We start from the raw sequence: 15,367 nt of genomic DNA, 5'->3' as shown, positions 1-15,367 counted from the left end.
GGACAAGTGGTAGATAATTAATTATTAATCTATTTGTTAATTTACTGTTAATATCTGCTTACTTTCTCTTTTAACATGTTCTATCTACACTTCTGTTAAAATCTAATAATCATTTATTCTTCTGTTTTGGATTCTTTACATTAGTTTTGGATGATACCACAAACTTGGGTATCAAGTAGTTACAGGATCATACATTGGTCATATTCAAAGTCCTCATGTGTCCAGGGACATATTTCCTGAGTTTATAAACATAATATACATTTTAAAAAAATGAAAGAAGATGTGATGCCAAAAAATATTGACGTAATCATAGTAATATCGACTAGATATACTATTGGACTTGGTATCATTATAGTAGATGTTAGGTGCAGATCCACCAATGGCGTTTATTTACATTTTGACGCCGGTGAACTATGGTGTGTAGTGAAGCATGTTAAGCTATTCCTCGTCCTGCAGTGATGATACTTATAAGAAACGTACTTTATTTGTCGCCATGGAGGCGAGGATTAGTGATTTAGAAGTAGCTAAAACACTGCCGGCTGGGACAGGACGTTAGCCGTTAGCTAGCAAGCCATGTCTTAAAGCACCTCTTCCGGTGGGCATTTCAGTGTTATAACTTCACCTTTATCGTTAGTTTTTAAGCCAAAATGCGTTCGTTCTCCCTTTAATGTCTACACACTGTGTCTGTAAATACTCCGTGATTGTGCGCTACCGAACATGCTCCTCTGCTCGTAAATGGGTGCCATGTCATCTGCTGGTGTCGGTCCACTCTGTTTCCTGCGATCCAGGGTCAACGCAGCCGTCTACCAGCAAGTTTTAGAGCACTTCATGCTTCCTGCTGCTGACCTGCTCTATGGAGATGGAGATTTCAAGTTCCAACAGGACTTGGCGCCTGCACACAGCGCAAAATCTACCCGTGCCTGGTTTACGGACCATGGTATTTCTGTTCTAAATTGGCCCGCCAACTCCCCTGACCTTAGCCCCATAGAAAATCTGTGGGGTATTGTGAAAAGGAAGATGCAGAATGCCAGACCCAAAAACACAGAAGAGTTGAAGGCCACTATCAGAGCAACCTGGGCTCTCATAACACCTGAGCAGTGCCAGAAACTCATCGACTCCATGCCACGCCGCATTAACGCAGTAATTGAGGCAAAAGGAGCTCCAACCAAGTATTGAGTATTGTACATGCTCATATTTTTCATTTTCATACTTTTCAGTTGGCCAACATTTCTAAAAATCCCTTTTTTGTATTAGCCTTAAGTAATATTCTAATTTTGTGACAAACGGAATTTTGGATTTTCATTTGTTGCCACTTCAAATCATCAAAATTAAATGAAATAAACATTTGAATGCATCAGTCTGTGTGCAATGAATAAATATAATGTACAAGTTACACCTTTTGAATGCAATTACTGAAATAAATCAAGTTTTTCAAAATATTCTAATTTACTGGCTTTTACCTGTATATGTCACACTGGAGTATAAGTCGCATTTTTGGGGGAAATTTAATTGATAAAATTCAACACCAAGAATAGACATTTGAAAGGCAATTTAAAAAAAATAAAGAATAGTGAACAACAGGCTGAATAAGTGTACGTTATATGAGGCATAAATAATAATAAATAATATTATTTGATATTTTACGGTAATGTGTTAATAATTTCACACATAAATCGCTCCAGAGTATATGTCGCACCCACGGCCAAACTATGAAAAAAACTGCGACTTATAATCCGAAAAATACGGTAAACGGGAATTGAAGCTTCATCATAGCAGGGCGGTCCAAAGTGCAACGCGTGGGCCATTTCAAACCAGCATCTTGTTTTTTGTTTTTTTTATTGGCCCTTGCCATAATCTAAACCAGGGTTTTTCAACCTTTTTTGAGGCGAGGCACATTTTTTGTGTTGAAAAAAATCCGGGGGCACACCACCAGCAGAAAACATTAAAAAATTAAACTCAGTTGACAGTAAAAAGTCGTTGTCGCAATTGTTGGATAGGATTTTAAACCATAACCATCACTATAACTCAAAGTACTGTCACAACCTGTCACATCACGCCGTGACTTATTTTGACTTATTTGGGGTTTTCCTGTGTGTAGTGTTTTAGTTCTTGTCTTACGCTTCTATTTTGGTGGCTTTTTCTGTTTTTTTGGTATTTTCCTGGAGCAGTTCCATGTCTTCCTTTGAGCGAGATTTCCCGTATAAACTTTGTTTTAGCAATCAAGGATATTTCGGTTGTTTTTATCCTTCTTTGTGGGGACATAATTGATTGTCACGTCATGTTGGGATGTACTTTGTGGACGCCGTCTTTGCTCCACAGTAAGTCTTTGCTGTCGTCCAGCATTCTGTTTTTGTATACTTTGTAGCCAGTTCAGTTTTAGTTTAGTTCTGCATAGCCTTCCCTGAGCTTCAATGCCTTTTCTTAGGGGCACTCACCTTTTGTTTATTTTTGGTTTAAGCATTAGACACCTTTTTACCTGCACGCTGCCTCCCGCTGTTTCCGACATCTACAAAGCAATTAGCTACCGGCTGCCACCTACTGATATGGAAGAGTATTACACGGTTACTCTGCCGAGGTCTAGACAGCACAGACACTAAACAACAACACATCATTTGCAGACTATAATTACTGGTTTGCAAAAAAATATTTTTAACCCAAATAGGTGAAATTAGATAATCTCCCACGGCACACCAGACTGTATCTCACGGCATACTAGTGTGCCACGGCACAGTGGTTGAAAAACACTGATCTAAACAATAAACCTAAGTATCATCACTTTGAACAATGATAAAGTGTTAACGTTTTCTTCAAATGGCTTAGCATCTGCACATGTGGCAGCCTGCTACAAATAAATTGGGGCCACAATTAAAAAATGTGGCCTCCATGTTTTTGCAGACACCTTTTTAAAACCTTTTATTTTGGATGTGTCATGTCAGCTTCCGGTTGTGCTTAGGTTATGATCGCTGATTGCTATCGGTGCAGAATTAATTGGCGATGTGAGTTTTTATGGCTTCAGAAATGTTTGGTTGAAGCATTAATGGCTTCTCCTCAGTGTGTGTGATGTTTTATTAATGTTCTGATCTCAGAGGGGGAATGACAGCTGTGTTTCTTTCGTAATCTGACTGCTATACGAATGAGCTAATATGACCAACCTACAAATGCTGATTTAAGATTACAGTTTAAATGACACTCAAGCATATTTATTACCAATGTAAATACCAATATGCACTTTATACGAATAAAAGAGGTAGATACTAGACCACAAAATAATAACATATTGTCCTTGTGTGTTTCGGATACTAAACTTAGGTATTTGGTGTCTGTTATTATAGCCAATTATGCAAATTAGACGATGGCATCGTCTCGGCCACAGCAAACTAGCGCCACGGATGGGATGGCAATTTTGTGGGAAACAAAAAACTGCCTCCAATATTGGACTGTTTTTAGCGTGATGACGATTTCAAAGTGAACCTGCATTATCCATTATTTCTGGATGTAAAAAAAAGTTTCGACACCCGTCATGTAGCTTTAGCAACAACACAGTTTGGTCAGCGATTACCCAAGTTATCTTAAGTGAGAGTGCAATGTAACGTCATCTGCGTCAGGGACATTTCAATGCAAAACATCACATGAATATGTGGGGTAAAACCGTGGATTTTATTCATATTCTATCAGTTTTGTGAAGAACTTAAGCGTACAGTGTTTACAAGATGTATGGAGGAAGTATGAATGCATTCATTCATTATTATTTACTAAGTTATTACAGTAGAAACTTGATTTACCAACCCCTCACTGTACAAACATTTCGATTTATGAACCACAGACTGCACCTAGCAGGCACAAGACATTAAACCAACATTGGGAACTTGTTGAATTAGGTCCTGACGTTGAGCAACTCAAACATAACGTTGAAACAACATGCTTTTTGATGACGTTTAATGTTGGGTTGTGACTAGGGCTGGGCGATATTTTTTAGCCATGTCACGATACACTATATATATCTCGATATTTTGCCCTAGCCTTGAATTAACACCTGATGCATATAATCACAGCAGTATGATGATTCTATGTGTCTACATTAAAACATTCTTGTTCATACTGCATTAATATACAGGTAAAAGCCAGTAAATTAGAATATTTTGAAAAACTTGATTTATTTCAGTAATTGCATTCAAAAGGTGTAACTTGTACATTATATTTATTCATTGCACACAGACTGATGCATTCAAATGTTTATTTCATTTAATTTTGATGATTTGAAGTGGCAACAAATGAAAATCCAAAATTCCGTGTCACAAAATTAGAATATTACTTAAGGCTAATACAAAAAAGGGATTTTTAGAAATGTTGGCACGGGTAGATTTTGCGCTGTGTGCAGGCGCCAAGTCCTGTTGGAACTTGAAATCTCCATCTCCATAGAGCAGGTCAGCAGCAGGAAGCATGAAGTGCTCTAAAACTTGCTGGTAGACGGCTGCGTTGACCCTGGATCTCAGGAAACAGAGTGGACCGACACCAGCAGATGACATGGCACCCCAAACCATCACTGATGGTGGAAACTTTACACTAGACTTCAGGCAACGTGGATCCTGTGCCTCTCCTGTCTTCCTCCAGACTCTGGGACCTCGATTTCCAAAGGAAATGCAAAATTTGCATGGTTGGGTGATGGTTTGGGGTGCCATGTCATCTGCTGGTGTCGGTCCACTCTGTTTCCTGAGATCCAGGGTCAACGCAGCCGTCTACCAGCAAGTTTTAGAGCACTTCATGCTTCCTGCTGCTGACCTGCTCTATGGAGATGGAGATTTCAAGTTCCAACAGGACTTGGCGCCTGCACACAGCGCAAAATCTACCTGTGCCTGGTTTACGGACCATGGTATTTCTGTTCTAAATTGGCCCGCCAACTCGCCTGACCTTAGCCCCATAGAAAATCTGTGGGGTATTGTGAAAAGGAAGATACAGAATGCCAGACCCAAAAACGCAGAAGAGTTGAAGGACACTATCAGAGCAACCTGGGCTCTCATAACACCTGAGCAGTGCCAGAAACTCATCGACTCCATGCCACGCCGCATTAACGCAGTAATTGAGGCAAAAGGAGCTCCAACCAAGTATTGAGTATTGTACATGCTCATATTTTTCATTTTCATACTTTTCAGTTGGCCAACATTTCTAAAAATCCCTTTTTTGTATTAGCCTTAAGTAATATTCTAATTTTGTGACACACGGAATTTTGGATTTTCATTTGTTGCCACTTCAAATCATCAAAATTAAATGAAATAAACATTTGAATGCATCAGTCTGTGTGCAATGAATAAATATAATGTACAAGTTACACCTTTTGAATGCAATTACTGAAATAAATCAAGTTTTTCAAAATATTCTAATTTACTGGCTTTTACCTGTATGCTCATTTTAAACTTTCATGCAGAAAGGGAAATCACAACTAAGTCAATTTACCAAAAGTGTATTAATTAAACAGTTATTAAACAGTGGCAAAAACATTCATGTCATTTCAAAACAGAACGTGCAAGATTGTCAGAGACATTTTAAAACAAGCTATTAGTGCACGTTTGTGCATGATGTCACTAAGATGACATATCAAAACAACACTAAATTAAAGTGCACTTTTTGTACAGAACGCAACTACAATAAAGTGCACTTTTGTGCATGATGTCACACAAGATATTTCAATAACTGTCAAATAAAAATGAGCTGCATAATAGGAAATAAAATGGTTTATGTCCTTCACTATGTGGTAGGTTCCTGCGGACGTTATCTCCTTAAGTTGTTGACTAATTCTTTCATATGGTGTTGATCTGGAAATGGTTACTTGGGCATTTTGTTGGTGTGGCACCGAACGGAGATGTTGACATGCGGAGTTTCAAGCACTCACGGGTGACTTTTCAAATGATGCTACACATTAGCAGTGGTGCTACTTTTTGTAGCAACGCTTTTGCCGCATACTTGTTCGACATCTTCCCGCTTGAAGCCAAACCACCGCCAGACGATGGACCCCGTGCTGTTTTTCTTAGGAATTAATTCTTCCTTCATTTGTTACCAGATTCGCACCTTCTTTCTCTCGTATTACCACTCGCACCACTCCGCTAGCATCACAGCTAATGTTACCCATGCTGCTACCTCTCTGCTCAGCGAGGGCGTATGACGCGACAGTATGTGACGAAGGTGCGCTTGTTTTAAGTCTCTGTGAGAAGGAGAGACAAGAAAGTGTGAAAAAAGCCTGAAGTGTAATGCCCGCAGCTAAAAGCAACTGTGTGAGAACATATACTCGAATATCACGATATAGTCATTTTCTATATTGCACAGAGACAAACTCGCGATATATTGAGTATATCAATATATCACCCAGCCCTAGTTGTGACGTTGATTTGACCATTGACATTTGGTCATTTCCCAACCATCAAAACTATGAATGAACACATGTGGAGTTATGTACTTAACAAAAAAGGTGAAATAACTGAAAACATGTTTTATAATCTAGATTCTTCAAAATAGCCACCCTTTGCTCTGATTACTGCATTGTACACTCTTGGCATTCTCTCGATGAGCTTCAAGATGTAGTCACCTGAAATGGTTTTCACTTCAAAGGTGCCATAGTTTTGATGTCTTCAGTGACAATCTACAATGTAAATAGTCATGAAAATAAAGAAAACGCATTGAAATGATAAGGTGTGTCCAAACTTTTGGCCTGTACTGTATGTCGTATTTATAGAGAAATTTGGTTAATTTCTTGGTACAGCAAGGGGAAAAATTGCGTAGCATTTAATAAGTTCTGCTTCTTCATACTCCTTATCGGACAGGTTGAGTTGTTTGTATCGTGTCGCTGTGACGTCATTCGTGCCCACGGGAATCAAAAAGGGCATTGTTTACAAAACTAGTGTCGGAGGCAGATATTTTCATATATCCGTATTTAAGTGTTACTTCTTTATTTTCATAATCATATTACAAAACAGCTAGTGTTTTTCTTTCAATTGTGGTCTTTTGGTTGTCTGCAAATACTGTGTGCTAACCTTGAATATGGAATGTAAGGAGGAGAGATAATCCTTCTCCTTATCTCTTCTTGTGTCCAGCTGCGGAGGATAATGGGCATGTGTTTGGGCTGGAAAGACAAGACAGCGAGGGTGGGAGGGAGAGAGACTTTATAGAATAGAAGGTTTCCATATTTTAGAGCAGACCATCTTAGCTGCGCGATTGAATGTTCTATGCTGGACTGGTCTCATTATATCTACAAAGCTTTGCAAATATATTACAAAATACCTATTCTGTCTCTGGTGGTTCTTCTACTCAGCTTTAAGTGTCGTAAAGAGCTTGGGAGCGACCAGAAACTTGAATTCCCTGGGAGGAACAACTGGTCCAAAACGCAACACTAGCCAAATGTTCCAAGGAATCCAAACACTGTTAACCGGTTCTCAACAAGAACCTGTTCCAATTCTTATTAAACCAAGTGATGTTCCTGGTATCAAGCATGTTTAAAATAAACAGCATCATTTTGGCCAACAATGCCAAACATTTGGTTTCAGTTGAGCTCACCATTGTGCAGTTTTGAAACAGAAAACCAATTTAAGGTAACAGGCCGATGAAGTCAACAAAGAAAAAGAGGAAGATGATACAGTAAACACAAAGACAACAATGGAGGACGTCCAGCATGTGGTGTTCTGTGTGGGGTCATATTGTCACAAGTTACTCCTGTAAAATACAGCATTTGTCCACTTATGCCTTTTATGAACATGGCAAAAAGAGACGTGACTGCAACTCAAAGTACTATTTATGCAACTTTTAACATTATCTTAAGGATGTTCTAAAAATCCACACACAAAGTAAATACAGAACATAAAGTATTGCTAACATCTGGGGGATGTAACCCTTTAAAAAAGCCAGGTATGTTTTTAGAAGAAAAAAAACCTACAATGATAACTGAGTAATAAAAACACACATTTTAAGCCACACTGTATATTGCGATAGTCGACATAGCTCCATGATAAATGTAAAATGCAGCTTAAAATGCTACTTGCATACGAGTACACTCGATGTCAGTCAAAAAACAATGTCATTTAAATGATTCATTTCAATTAATTTCATTTAAACAGAAAGTGTATCAAGTTTCTTCTCAAAAGTCAAAAAAATACCCTCTACTTCTAAACTGTCCACTTCTTATACTGCCTTGCTCACCACTAACGGCAACACTCTGCGGAGCGAAGATGCGGAAGTCCTGCTTGATTTATAATCGGCCCAAAACCTGACTTTAAAACAATAGAAAATAACATTTTTAATTTAAATTATTTTTCTCTTTGTTATCTATATTTTGACATTAAAAATCGATATGTAGTTAGAAAAAGTATACAAAAAAAACCTTTAAAACAATAAAAAATACAATTTATACTTAAAATGTTCTAATTTTTATTTTTTTAAATGAAATGTTACATTGAAATTATTTTTCTCTTTTTTTAATCTATATTTATACATTGAAAATCAATATATAATCAAAAAAAAGTATACAAAAAAACTGACTAAAACAATAAAAAATAAAATTTTACATTAAAATTATTTTTCTTTTTTATATGTATTTAGACATTAAAAATCAATATATCGTTAGAAAAAGTATACAAAAACCTGACTTTAAAACAATAAAAATTAGTTTTCAAATTAAAATATTTTTTCTCTTTATGATCTATATTTAGACATTAAAAAACGATATTTAGAAAAAGTAGACAAAAAACTGACTTTAAAACAATAAATACAATTTCAAATTAAAATGATTTCTCTCTTTTTTATCTACATTTTGAAATTGAAAATCAATATAGTAAGAAAAATTATACCAAAACCTGACATTAAAACAATAAAAAAATTAAATGTATACTTAAATGTTCTCATTTTTATTTTTTTTATCTATATTTAGGAAACTAAATTCGATATATTGTGAGAATATAATGCCAAATCGATATTTCCCCCACACACTTACCATTTCAGTCGCAAGGCAAAAAACAGTAAAAGAAAAATTGTGCTCCATGCTAGGAAAAGGAAAAAAATAGCGCCATATAGTGGATAAATATAATAAAAATAGAAAGACAGTCCTCCAAGTTGAAACGTTCAAATAAAGGATTAGTTAAGACAAGATAAACGTGGCATCAAATACAAACTTTTTAAATCCGACATTTTTTTCCAGGAAGAGCAAAATAATATTTTTTATGTCTAGCATTGCCAGTTTGGGATAATTTGTATTAACAAAAAAATTATTTTAAGCATACGGTGGCGTATTAATTTCACAGGTGCATCACAAAGGTTGCTTTTCTCATCAAAAACACTACTAATCATAGCAGACTTCATGAGAGACAACAACTACTTTGGGACAAATGGTGATCCAGAGCCTTGTATTTTTGAGCCTGAATATACAGAGGTTGAGCTACAAGTTTTAGAACCTCTGCTAAATAGATCCAGCTTTAGTGAAACACTAAGCATTATGCAGCAGTATTGCTAAGTGCTAAACATGAACTATGAACATAATAAAATAATTACTTACTGTACAATGTCTGCTCTCACTAGGATATTTATACCTACCAGTTTAGATGAAGAATTGATCATAATGCTCATGAGCGTCTTTTTGTGTCTTTCTTGCCATCTCCATGTCTAATTTGGATGTCAAAGTTGACCAACTTCTATGTTTATGTCCACATCCTTCTACTTTACAAATGAGAGCCATGTTTTATATATTATATAAATAACTTTCAGAATCAACAATGCTGGCGTCTGTGCACTGAAAGTGAACGGGCACATACAGTTGATAGACAGTTGCGATAGCCAATCAGATCACGAGCTGTTGTCAGTAAGGCCTTCTAGATGGCCTAAGGCAGATATATATTGTGATGTTATGAGCTAGGTAACATAAGAACTCCATTACCCAGCATTCCACAGTAGTGAAGAGCATGCGCAGTAGTGTTTAGCCATGCCGGCAGCGGGATCTTTTTGATGAGCACCTTGTGGAGTAAACTTTAAGAACTCAGCCAACAGGCCTCGTCTGCATCTTTTATGATTAGACAAGACAACACATATATTTGCAAGGCCATTTTCAAGAAGGATATTTAAAGAGAAACTACAGACGATGTCGGCCAACCCCGGAAGCTCGAATGGCTTCTACAAATTGTGAGTTCAGATATTTGTTTTTTCGTTTTTTTCCACGTTTAATATATTTTTAGCAATTTTTATTTTGACAGCACCACATAAGATATGTTTTAATTGCTGATAGAGTTTATTTTTGTTTTTAAATGCGCCAGAAAATAACCCGTCTTGTACACTGTTGGTGGTGATTTAATGCCCAGTAGTGCGTAAATGTGTTCCTGTATAGTATTTCTCCAGCAATGGTCATGTGGTGACATAAATGATGATATTTTTAAGAGGTAATCATCGGACACAGGACATCACTGAAGGCCTAGGAGGGAAACGCACGGCCCGCCACTGCCATATGTATATACAGTCGTGGTCAAAAGTTTACATACACTTGTAAAGAACATAATGTCATGGCTGTCTTGAGTTTCCAATAATTTCTACAACTCTTACTTTTTTGTGATAGAGTGGTTGGAGCACATACTTGTTGGTCACAAAAAACATTCATGACGTTTGGTTCTTTTATGAATTTATTATGGGTCTACTGAAAATGTGACCAAATCTGCTGGGTCAAAAGTATACATACAGCAATGTTAACATTTGGTAACATGTCCCTTGGCAAGTTTCACTGCAAAAAGGCGCTTTTGGTAGCCATCCACAAGCTTCTGGTTGAATTTTTGACCACTCCTCTTGACAAAATTGGTGCAGTTCAGCTAAATTTGTTGGTTTCCTGACATGATTTTAGGTTATCCTGAAGAATTTGGAGGTAATCCTCCTTTTTCATTGTCCCATTTACTCTCTGTAAAGCACCAGTTCCATTGGTAGCAAAACAGGCCCAGAGCATAATACTACCACCACCATGCTTGACAGTAGGAAATGGTGTTTCTGGGTCTCACCTTTTCTCCTCCAAACATATTGCTGGGTATTGTGGCCAAACAGCTCAATTTTTGTTTCATCCGACATCACATGGACAAAGATAAGACCTTCTGGAGGAAAGTTCTGTGGTCAGATGAAACAAAAATTGAGCTGTTTGGCCATATATACCGTATTTTTCGGAGTATAAGTCGCACCGGAGTATAAGTCGCACCTGGCGAAAATGCATAATAAAGAAGGAAAAAAACATATATAAGTCGCATTGGAGCCCGGCCAAACTATGAAAAAAACTGCGACTTATAGTCCGAAAAATACGGTATATATACTGTAGCTATATGTTAGAGTTGGTCTAGTGATTAGAGTGTCCTCCCTGAGATCGGTAGGTCGTGAGTTCAAACCCTGGCCGAGTCAAACCAAAGACTAAAAATAGGACCCACTACTTCCCTGCTTGGCACTCAGCATCAAGGGTTGGAAGTGGGGGTTTAATCACCAAAAATGATTTCCGGGCGCGGCCACCGCTGCTGCTCACTGCTCCCCTCACCTCACCTCCCAGGGGGTGATCAAGGGTGATGGGTCGAATGCCAAGAATAATTTCGCCACACCTCGTGTGTGTGTGACAATCATTGGTACTTTAACTTTAACTATATAAGGCTAATAATTAGCGACATTCCGCCCGAATGCAGTTGAGATAGGCTAAAGCGGGACAAGCGGTAGAAAATAGATGGATGAATGAATTGTTAACCACTTTGTATTTGCCATATTTTACTAATTAAAATGCATTAAAAAAAAGGCTACATTACAGAAAAAGCACTTACCCTTTAAGACAGGGGTGTCAAACGTACGGCCCGCGGGATAAGTTTGCTAAGTAGAAAAATGAGCCAAAATTTTTGAATGAAAGAAACTGCTCTTCTAAATGTGTCCACTAGATGTCGCAATAGCAATTCTTTGTCTTTGTAGATTATGCTACATATGTAAAAAACACAAAAAAAACCACGTTAGTGCACCAGTCGATGAAAATGAGCAAACTACATAAATAACATCCTGTAATTTGATTTTGATATTATTTTTTTATCTTGATAGATTGAAAATTAACACCAATGAGTTGACTGATGAACATTATCACATAATTTATTCAGAAACTATAAATAACGATAAATAAAGATAGAATACTAATAACATGTAAGTGTAAAAAAAAAAATTATGATTTGTACATTTTTAGAATGTGCTTGTTCTATTTTTAAACAAAGAAAACAATCTGAAATTGTCTTTATTTTTAAGTTATCGTGCCGTGATTTTACGAGTCCGGCCCACTTGGGAGTCGATTTTTTCCCCCTGTGGCCCCCGATCTAAAATTAGTTTGACACCCCTGCTTTAGATGTTTCTTTTAAACCTTTATTTTGGCTTTTTTTATTTTATTTCCTCTTTTATATATTAAATGAGTTTGACACCCCTGCTTTAAGGGTTAAATGTTATCAATTGAGTAAAAACAAGAGTTCAGAACAGTCTCCTATCCCATCCATCCATCCATTTCCTAACTCTTATTCCCTTCGGGGTCGCATTGATAGTAAATACAAATCTGTAATTTCTACGGTCTATAGTTGACCAAAATAAATTCAGCAAAAATAAAAAAATTTACTTGAGGAAAATATGCTTTTTTTGTTTTGAATAACCAGTGTGACCATTTAAAAAAAAAAAAATTAAAACTAACCTGCAGCAACCAACAGGGCAAGCACCTGCGGCAGCTTCCTTCACAATTTCCGTGTAAATGCAGAGTTTTACAGCCTTATAAATAAGTGCAATGATAACACCGCACACATAAACCTGATCCCTGTGTTGATGTGTGAATGTTACTCATTTATCTTCATTTTATTTGCTCACATTTGTTCACACAAGCCAGCGCAGCCAGCAGCAGCAACAGAGGGGGAGGTTGGGACCGCCGCATAAAACCCACTAAACAGTCCTTTAACCAGCAATACTAGAAGCTGAAGAGCGGGAGAAAATATTTATAAAAAACTCCACATTGACTATTGTAAATAATGGATAAAAGGAGAGTAAATTGTTAACTTACCTGAGGTTGTGAGGCGACGTCGGCAGCCTGGAGGCAAGTCTTTAACCAGGAAGAAGAGCAACACACAGCGGCAACAGGCGCGACCATCTAGCCAAAACAATGGGGGGGGATCGTAAAATATATATATTCATAAACAGATGGTATCGCTAATAAGTATACAAAAAACATAAAAATACAGCTAAAAAGAGTTAATTCAGCGTTTTGGATGTTTTATTTGATAGAAAGAGGCTAAAAAATATATCTAATTGAAAAGGCTAACAATATTGGAATAGTCCACACGTCGTCTCCCAGTTCGCTCGTTTCAATCTAGACAAAACAATTAATATATTCAATGGAAGACAGTTTAGAAAACAACCACGTTTCTAAGGTGCCAAATGTGCGATGTATGTGTGTAAATGTATTTAAAAAGCATATTGGGAGAGCTGGTCGAACAAAATGCTATTTCCACAGTAGACCAGCAGATGGCAGCAGAGCCCATTACAAAACCATGCATATATTTGAAATGGCCATCTTTTATTTCAATCCAATCCACTTTATTTATATAGCACATTTAAACAACAATAATGTTTCCAAAGTGCTGCACAACAATATTAAAAATAATATTCAAATATCATACTTAGCTCCACCAATGACTGAATAAAAACAACAAATAAATAAATATAAACAAATATTTAAAAAATGTAAAAATAAATATGATTAAAACGATTTTAAAGGGTAAAACCAATTAAAACAGTAAATAGAAATCAAAATGTATTAAAAAAAAAACAAACAAACAAAAAAACAGAGGACAACAAAGGACAGAGGCCCAGCATTGAATATAACCTTGCTAATGGATTTTTTTTTTTTTTTTTTTTACATTTTAACATCAATTGTTTTGCACTTAACTCTGTAGGCACCTCAAAAATTGTATTTTTCTGTTTGGCTTCTCAAAATGTGGGTTATTCCACAAAGACCACTATTGCAATGTGTATGGGGATAGGCTGATTGGCAACACTCAATCAATCAATCAAAGTTTATTTATATAGCCCTAAATCACGAGTGTCTCAAAGGGCTGCACAAGCCACGACGACATCGGGGCAAGGAAAAACTCAACCCAATGGGATGCAAGGAGAAACCTTGGAGGGGACCGCAGATGTGGTGCACCCCCACCCCCTGGGCGACCGGTGCAATGGACGTCGAGTGGATGTACTTAATAGTGTGAGAGTCCAGTCTATAGTGGATCTAACATAATAGTGTGAGAGTCCAGTCCATAGTGGATCTAACATAATAGTGAGAGTCCAGTCCATAGTGGATCTAACATAATAGTGAGAGTCCAGTCCATAGTGGATCTAACATAATAGTGAGAGTCCAGTCCATAGTGGATCTAACATAATAGTGTGAGAGTCCAGTCCATAGTGAATCTAACATAATAGTGTGAGAGTCCAGTCTATAGTGAATCTAACATAATAGTGTGAGAGTCCAGTCCATAGTGGATCTAGCATAATAGTGAGAGTCCAGTCCATAGTAGATCTAACATAATAGTGAGAGTCCAGTCCATAGTGGATCTAACATAATAGTGAGAGTCCAGTCCATAGTGGATCTAACATAATAGTGAGAGTCCAGTCCATAGTGGATCTAACATTATAGTGTGAGAGTCCAGTCCATAGTGGATCTAACATAATAGTGAGAGTCCAGTCCATAGTGGATCTAACATAATAGTGAGAGTCCAGTCCATAGTGGATCTAACATAATAGTGAGAGTCCAGTCCATAGTGGATCTAACATAATAGTGAGAGTCCAGTCCATAGTGGATCTAACATAATAGTGTGAGAGTCCAGTCCATAGTGGATCTAACATAATAGTGTGAGAGTCCAGTCCATAGTGGATCTAACATAATAGTGAGAGTCCAGTCCATAGTGGATCTAACATAATAGTGAGAGTCCAGTCCATAGTGGCGCCAGCAGGAGATCATCTTGAGTGGAGACAAATCAGCAGCGCAAAGATGTCCCCAACTGATGCACAGATGAGTGGTCCACCCCAGGTCCCGACTTTGAACAGCTAGCGCATCATCTGTGGTCACCTAATCTGTGCTCCCTCCCCCCTCTCCACAAAGGAGAGGGGGGCAGAGCAGAAAAGAGACGGCAGATCAACTGGTCTAAAAGGGTGGTCTATTTAAATTGGTCCTAGTGTGTGGATGTGAGTGTGAATGTTGTCTGTCTATCTGTGTTGGCCCTGCGATGAGATGGCGACTTGTCCAGGGTGTATCCCGCCTTCCGCCCGAATGCAGCTGAGATAGGCTCCAGCAACCCCTGCGACCCTGAAAGGGACAAGCGGTAGA

General features: G+C 37.5%; 1 protein-coding gene across 3 annotated transcripts in view; it reads right to left on the bottom strand.

Annotated features, from left to right (window-relative positions):
* The window catches only part of trim62.1 (tripartite motif containing 62, tandem duplicate 1), a 106,811-nt gene extending 93,691 nt beyond the window's left edge, over window positions 1-13,120 (bottom strand). The window contains exons 1-2 of one of the 3 annotated variants that reach the window (XM_061939121.2): window positions 13,052-13,068; window positions 7,023-7,111 (exon numbers count right to left, since the gene is read on the bottom strand). The gene's annotated coding sequence lies outside the window, so the exon portion shown is untranslated. Of the gene's footprint in view, window positions 1-7,022; window positions 7,112-12,861; window positions 12,951-13,051 lie in introns of those variants that run through there. The other 2 variants (XM_061939128.2, XM_061939137.2) reach the window with 2 other exon arrangements.
* Between the last annotated feature and the right edge of the window lie 2,247 nt (window positions 13,121-15,367).

This window comes from Nerophis lumbriciformis, linkage group LG03 (assembly GCF_033978685.3).
Source record: "Nerophis lumbriciformis linkage group LG03, RoL_Nlum_v2.1, whole genome shotgun sequence".
Taxonomy (NCBI): domain Eukaryota; kingdom Metazoa; phylum Chordata; class Actinopteri; order Syngnathiformes; family Syngnathidae; genus Nerophis; species Nerophis lumbriciformis.
The sequence above is the reverse complement of the archived record's forward strand: the minus strand, read 5'-3'. Positions and strand labels throughout refer to the sequence as shown.